The following is an 8043-nucleotide window of genomic DNA, read 5'->3' on the forward strand; positions in this document are numbered from 1 at the left end:
AGGGGGTGGTAGAGCCCTGTTTTCTGTAGAGACGGTAAAAGAAAAATCAACCGTAGGCCTAGCTCTTGTATATTAACTCTGTCTTTTTCCTTTTTTGTAAAGAATGGATTTCAATCCAACGTTTCGACAGCAGCGTAACGGGGATCTGACCTTGAGGGCCTCTGAAGCTGCCGTCACCATAGGCAAGCTGCCCCGCTCGTCTGCTTTCAAGGTCCTGACTGCCAAGGAGGTCAGACAGAAGGCCATTGAGAGGGTACTTACAAAAGGTGGTGATCCCCAGAACCAGCGGCTGGTGGACAGTGAGAGTGCCCTCCAGTTCGGCAAGTACCAGGGGCAAACCTTGAAGTGGCTGCTCTCCAATGACACTGGCTACCTTGTCATGATCTTGTCATTCCACCGTCGGGAGAGAGAGCGCGACCAAAGCCACACTCCTCAGATGGACAACAAGGACCTTCTGGACAGCTACGCCTCTCTCTTCCCCGAGGTGGATGCCTTGGTGGTCAGGCAGCGACTGCAGCGTGAGCAGGGGGCCGGTGCTGGGCCCATATCTGCAGACCTGGAGGAGCAGCAGGTTGTGGGCTTTGGGCGCTACAAGGGGTCCCTCTTTGGGGACTTATACAGGGACAGGAACAAGGAAGTCATGAGGTAAAGTCAGCTCTGTTCAATCCTCAGAATATCATGTGTGGATTGAATATGATCCTGAATGTTTGCATGCTGTTTGTCACATATTGTAATGTCCCTTGTATCTATACAGCTACTTGGCGTGGCTTAGTGGGACGGATGTGACGCCTGGGTCACAGGTAGCAGCGCTGAAGACCTTTGTCCTCCGTATGGATGAGCAGCTGAGCCGTACTCCAGGTAATTATGATTGATATTATTATAAAATTATTCATAATGTACGTAGCTTTTTGTAAATGCTATATTTGAATGATATGCAGCCCTTTCTATTGTAACAGCTGAGGGTCGCTCTGAGGTCCCCACTACCACTCCCACCAGCTCCCAGCCCTCTGCCAGCGCTACCCAGCCACGCACTACCTCCCAGGCCAGCGCTACCTAGCCACGCACTACCTCCCAGGCCAGCGCTACCCAGCCACGCACTACCTCCCAGGCCAGCGCTACCCAGCCACGCACTACCTCCCAGGCCAGCGCTACCCAGCCACGCACTACCTCCCAGGCCAGCGCTACCCAGCCACGCACTACCTCCCGGCCAGCGCTACCCAGCCACGCACTACCTCCCGGGCCAGCGCTACCCAGCCAGCGCTACCCAGCCACGCACTACCTCCCGGGCCAGCGCTACCCAGCCACGCATTACCTCCCGGGCCAGCGCTACCCAGCCACGCACTACCTCCCAGCCCTCTGCCAGCGCTACCCAGCCACCAATGCCAGTCTCCTCCCTGCGTGGCCTGTTGGTTGGGAAAGGTTGCAGTGTACAGAACATTCAAAGGACTGTGAAAAGGACACTTACCCCCGCTGCAATCCAACCATGTAAGCATACATTTGATTCAGATTAAAATTTAAAGATTTAAAGTTATGAGTTTTAAAATGATCTACATTGTAGGTGTGTGTGTTTGTGTGTGTATGTGTGTGTAAAAGTGTCCCATAATCTTTTGCAGCTCTCCCACCTGTGGTGGCCAGGTCTGGGAGACGGCGGGTTTCACCCCCTACCATCCAGCCTTGTAAGAATACATTTGATTCAGATTTTACATTTGTGAGTTTTAAAATGATCGACATTGTAGATGTGTGTTTTTGACCGCAAATACAGTAATTTGGAGGAGTGTGTGTGTGTCCTCTCCTCACCTCTCTGTCTCTTTGCAGCAACTCAGCCAGGTCCAACTACATTAGTGGCAGTTGGGATCACTGATGAAGTGCTGATGGAGGAGTGCTCATTCTGGTCTGATCTCCCAGATGTAGTCGGTATGTCAATGTGTATATTTGTCTTTATCGCTCTATAGAGTATCATGAATATATGAATAGAGGTTTTGTTTACTCCTCTTTCTGTCATTGTAAACAGGTTATTCTGTAAGTGACATGGTAAGTGGAATCATGTGGTAGTCGTACGTTGTAGTTGTAGAAATGTCACTGCTTTACTCCTGCTCTGCATGGTAGTGTATGGTGCTCTCTCTCCATCACTGGTATAATCACTGGCTATAGCTCATCTTGTCTTCTCATCTAGCCAATCATATTAACACTCTGAGAAACACTCATCTTGGTGTGGCTTCCACTATTTGCTTTGCTATTTGGCTGCAATCATTTCAATTCAACTCTTTGCACACTGCATTGTAGTAATAACTTAATGCAATTCTGTACCAAATTAAAGTATTGTGTTAAAGTTAAACTCTTGTGCAATATTATGGTAGATTAACCTTTGTTTTATTAACTGTGTAGCTCCAGCTCCAACAACCTTGTTGTTGGCTGACAGGCCTGTTGCTCAGCCAGAGGTCATCACTGAGCCAGAGGTAATCAATCATTCTTGTTATTATTATCATTATTATTATTATTAATAACAATAATAATTTGTAATAATCTAATGTCTCTGTCTTTCACAGGTTGTTCCTCCAACCGCCACCACCCTGCCAGCTCCTCCATCCCTAGCCTTGGACAGACTGAGAATCAGGCCACAGCCTCCGCCTGTCACTCACAAAGAGGTAATCAAACACGCACACACAAACGCACGCACACACACACACACACACACACACACACACACAAACGCACGCACACACACACACGCACACACACACACACACGCACACACACACACACAGAGAGCTGAACCTAATTTGTTCTCTCTTTCACAGGTTCTTCTGCCTGATGGGTGGATTAAAACCCTCCCTAAAGAGCAGCACCAGTGGGTGAGCAAGGCGCTCTTCAAAGCCGATGCCAGTGGGAAAGCGGTCATCAAGAGCGACCTGACCCTCTGGTATCACCCCCCTCCGCTGCCCAACATCTTCCACCAACCTCCGGCTTCTCCAGATGGGTTCTTTTTCCGCCCGCTCTGCCTGTGGATGCCGTACCGCTTGTGGGCCTACAAGTTTGTGTGCACCCAGCCAGACTGCAAGAACCACGCCCTGAAGTCCTGCAGTCGGCCGTGCAAGGAGCATGTGCTCACAAGCTGTGGCCTTTATAAAGTTGTGCGCAAGGTCCTGGACCTGGAAGGGTGGTACTTCCTGGCTACGGAGTACCTGGAGTGCCGACGCTGTACCAAGAAGTAGACTTCCTGGTCCCTCGACATCCTGGATCAGCTGGAGCCCGGACGCAGGAGCCTGTTTCCAGCTGTTCTTACCTACCAGTGAGTAGACACACAGCTTTTCACTTATGTACTATGCAAAATAGATTATTTAAAAAAGCCCTGCTGATTCAAGTTATACTATAACTATTGATTGTCTTATCTGCCCATCTCTCCATCAGTCTGACATAAAGGTGGTGAAGCTGATGAGGGAGAGGACTCTGGGGAACAGCACCACCAGGCTGTACAACCAGATCAGGAAGCAGTACAGCGAGCGCTGGATGGCCCAGACCATCCTCTACCTCAGCACCTGCAAGAAGTTTGCTGTCCCGGGTGCTGCGGTGAGAACCGTCCTGCCTCCGATTCCCATGATCCCTGTGCCCTCACCCCGTTGGCTGCTGACCGTCCGCGCTGCTGATTTGGTGCCCAGGATGGAGGAGATGAAGGCCCGGATCACCTCCGTGTATGGGTCCATCTTGAAGATGGACTCCACAAAGAAGGTAACAATGAATGGCAGAATGAAAACATGAATTGTATCCCTGTGAAATATAGATATATTAATGTCATCCCTATGTTATACATCTGTTTGTTGTTAGGTGACCAAGAAGCTGGCGGGCAAGCTCCAGGGGAGGGCAGCCTGGGCCACCAACGTGGCCAACGAGCTGGGGCAGGTGCTCATAACGGTCCTTATGGCGGAGGGAGTGGACAGCAGGCCTGCAGCAGCGCTACCAGGACGCGGGGGTCCCACCTCCCGTGCTGCTGTATGTGGACCGGGACTGCTGCTCTGCCCATGGCCCGGGCAAAGCGGCAGCCATGTTCAGCCAGTGGGACAAGCTTGTGGTCCGGCTGGACATCTGGCACTTCACCCGCCGGCTGGCTGGGGGAGTGACCACGGACTGCCATCCTCTCTACGGCTTGTTTCTGAGCCGCATGTCAGGCTGCATATTCGAGTGGTGCAGAGAGGATGTAGACCTGCTGATGGCGGCCAAGCGCGCGCTACTGGAGGCTTCCTCCCTGGGACCCATCAGCGACGCCCAGGTGGCCAACAGCATCTCAAAGAAGGAGCTGACCAGGCACTGTCGCCGCCGCACTCGTGGGGTGCAGGAGACCGAGCGGTGTCTGAAGGAGCTGTTCAGGGACTTCTGGAGCTCCACCGACACCCTGGACGTTCCGTTCCTGGACCACCGGAAGATTGAGGTCATCTGGGACAGCCAACGGCGTCACCTGGAGTGCATCCAGGATCCCCCCGGGTGTGCAGATGTACACCCAGACAGGCAGGGAGAAGAAGGGAGGGCTCCTCCTGCCTGTGTTCCGCTGCTCCCGGGGGTCGTCGTCACTGGAGTCCTTTCACCTCCACCTGAACCGGTTCATTCCAGGTATATACTCAGACATTTAAACAGATGTTGTTAAGCTCATGTTCACTTAACCAGTGGCTGGACGTTGGGTGAGAGTTTATTACTACCAACAAATCGTGTTTCATTTTTTTAAGGAACTCGCCTGAGGGGGGCCACTACCATGCCTTCCTCCTGGAGGGGCTCACCAGGTGGAATGAGGACCGGGCTGGGATAGCTGTGGAGGGGCACTACGGACCATCCATCCACAGCTATGACGGCCGCCTGAAACAGGCCATCAACTCCCTCACTGAAGAGTTGTTGGCTTGTAAGATAGCTGAGGACTTCACGCACCCTGTTCCATACACTGGTATGTATTCTCTCTCTCCCTTGCACTCTCTCTCAGGTTCTTACACAGAACACACACACACACACACACACACCAGTAAGTAAACCCTTTCTGTACTTTGTTTCAGGTGAGCTCATCGGACTGGACTACCTCCTCTCCCAGATTGGAGAAGAACCAGAAGAGCTCACCAGGGACCCAGAGGTGCCTGATGGAGTGAGGGAGGACTTTGAGTTGGAGGACGACGAGGGGATCGATCTGGGCAACGAGGAGGATCTAGATCCTACCATTGTCCTGGAAGACCTCCTGCCTCCTCTACCCAGGGCACCTCCCTCTCAGCCCGGTCCAGCACCTCCCTCACAGCCTGGTCCAGCGCCTCCCTCACAGCCCGTTCCAGCGAGGGACAACCCAGCCGAGCAGGAGGGTGCTGCGGCGCCAGAGGATGACAATGTAAGATTTACTGTAGATCACACTAGACATGCAGGGAAATGCAAATAAATTAAAAAAATGCACAGTGACTCAGCACCCCCCTTTCACTGCATGTTTTACCCTGTATTACTGTACATGTGCCAAATAAAACTACCTTGAACCTTGAAAAAAGTGCATTAGAATTTGGTTTTTAATAATCATCTTGTTGATTTCCTTTTCTTCTCAGGACTTCCTGGGACCAGATGGAGCGCCGGGGTACCAGCATGTGGTCCGCCTGGGACACGCACTGCTCAGTCTGAGGGACCAGGCGTGGATCTCCAGGCAGAAGGTGCTGGAGATCATAGCTCTCTGGGAGAAGCTGACCCCAGATGACAAGAAGGCGGTGACCTACCCTGAGAGGTTCCGGGACCGACTAGTGAAGGGGCGCTTCAGGACTAGTCGCTCAAAGACGGCTGTCACTCCAGGAGTGGACAGTCTGAAGCGGTATGTAGAGAGAGCTGTATTTTGTCAGTCACACACTTTATTACACTCATTTGTTTACTTCTTTACTCAATAGCAGCCATTTGTTTACTTATTTGCCTTTTCTCTCCATCCAGCTGCCTTCTTGGACAAGGTGTAGGGCCTTCGCAGTGGCCGGACAGTAGCCGCCTTGTGGAGGCCATTTTCAGAGAGCTGTGTCTCCTCTACCCTGCCGGCAGGACCATTGCTGGGGTGAGGTTGGACCACTGGGCGACCATCCTCCGGACATATTCCAGAGGGAAGCAAAAAAACAGTAATCACCCGGGGGCCAGATAAGTGAGCTGTAAAAATTCTTCCCTGACCCCTCTCAACAAGGCGATCGAGCAAGCTCCAGGAGTATGTTTGTCTACCGGCTAAGAACATTTATGAAGCAATACATTGCATTGAATTACATTTCAGAGTGAGAGAGGCTAAAAGCATCATAGGAGAGAGAATATTCTACGGACATGCTACATCATCCATAGTAGACACAGGGGTATCTATCGGACTTCGTGAGGTCTGCTGGTGACAGTGGGGCATCCACTGAACCTGGTTAGAAGATAGGAGGGAGAGAGAGAGGCACCAGGGAGAGGGAAGGCAGAGGGAAGGCAGAGCAGGGTTAGTATGTATTGTAATGTATTTTGTATGTCGTAATTGCCTTGTATTTTGTATGTATTGCATTTAGTATGTCGCTCTTTCTTCCTTTTTTATGTGTTATTTGTATTGTAAAGCGCTTTGTGCATTCGTGCTGTGAAAGGCGCTATATAAATAAAACGTACTTACTTACGCTAATTTGCATAATTTCGGGACATCCATTTTTTTAATTGGTTCAAACCAGATTCAAAATTCTTGTTTCATTTTGTTCACATATCCCTATTCAAAACTTTGTCCAAGGGGGATTTTTGATATCTCTTTTCTTCACTTCAGAAATCAGAAAATACTGTCAACAGTCATAAAAAGACCAATTTTCGCCATGTTTTAGGGATAAACTGTTATATAAATCAGGCTATGAATGAAATTTAAAAAATCCCCCTTGGCCAAACCCTTCAGAATATTGATTGGAACAAAACTGGAAAGTTAGGTGTATGTAGGTGCTACTCAAGTGGTGGTTTTGATGTCCCAAAGATGAGAAATAACTCATTTTGAGAAAACGGGCTTTGAAAATTTGTATTGTAAAAAACCATACATTTGCATTGGAAACCAATATTTACAAACACAGTATCCAATCACATCATTAGTAACAACATTACACAACATCTGAAAACACATAGAAACTGAAAACTGAATAACACAGCATGTTGTGGATTCAAAAAAGTCCAGGAGTAGACATTTTGTATAGAGAAGCAAGACCTATTTAGTTGGAAGCCCACTCACCACGTCAAGGTACAGCCCACGAGTGGGATGTTAGTAAGACGAGACTAGAGACGAGACAATGTTAGTAGGGAAGAGAACATTCCCTTTTAGAAAGCTTGTATTATTTTGTTAAACAGATCATGGACAAAGATATACATAGTTGACGAGGACATTCATGAGAAAAGAGATTATCTAATTTTTTTTTTTTTTTAAGCGTTTTACATGGAGAAAACATGAATGAATGAATGAATGAACATGAAGAGTAAGCTGATTCATAAATACACAGGACAAGATGTGGTAAACAATGCAGGGTAATGTTGAAGAAGCTTTGATCTTCAGTCAAAAATAAAGGATTTGCCAAGGTTCGCACAAAAAGGTTCAGTCAGATTTATTAAGAAAACAATACGATTGCAAAAGGACCTCAAGATAAAACAGAGTGACGGACATCAAACAGTGGTCGAGGGATGCAAAGAAAAGCGCGGTACACTTTGAATATAGACAAAGGAACAAAGGCCTGAGCCAGGACGGGAAGGTTGAGGTGTGAGGCCTTCCTGTCCTGGTGAGGATACAACGACAGGGGTGTCTGTCTTAACAAAGAAGTGGGGAAGACAGAGGTTCAGGAGGTGTTTGGAATTACAAGAGCGAGAGAGAACAAAGGTTTAAAGTGTTTAGAATGGCAAAAGGCAGGGGACTGGATCAATAGGTTTTAAGAACAAAAGCTGAGATCTGAAAAAGTCAGAAGCCAGAAGTAAATTCTATGACAATCTCCCCCATTTGTGGCTGACCAGGCACATTTTTTTTTTTTACATCAAATATAAAATAAGCATAACCAAAAATCAATTCCAAACACAAATTGTAAA

General features: G+C 48.7%; 1 long non-coding RNA gene across 2 annotated transcripts; it reads left to right on the forward strand.

Moving 5' to 3' along the window:
* Positions 1-2015: 2015 nt before the first annotated feature.
* On the forward strand, positions 2016-2957 carry LOC311307406. 2 transcript variants are annotated; one of them, XR_014630363.1, is made up of 4 exons: positions 2016-2031; positions 2392-2456; positions 2547-2645; positions 2799-2957. It is a non-coding gene; the product is annotated as an uncharacterized lncRNA (long non-coding RNA). The 2 variants fall into 2 exon arrangements; XR_014630364.1 differs by lacking the exon at positions 2016-2031 and having other exon boundaries at positions 2353-2456.
* Positions 2958-8043: the final 5086 nt, after the last annotated feature.

This window comes from Borostomias antarcticus (assembly GCF_949987555.1).
Source record: "Borostomias antarcticus genome assembly, chromosome: 3".
Taxonomy (NCBI): domain Eukaryota; kingdom Metazoa; phylum Chordata; class Actinopteri; order Stomiiformes; family Stomiidae; genus Borostomias; species Borostomias antarcticus.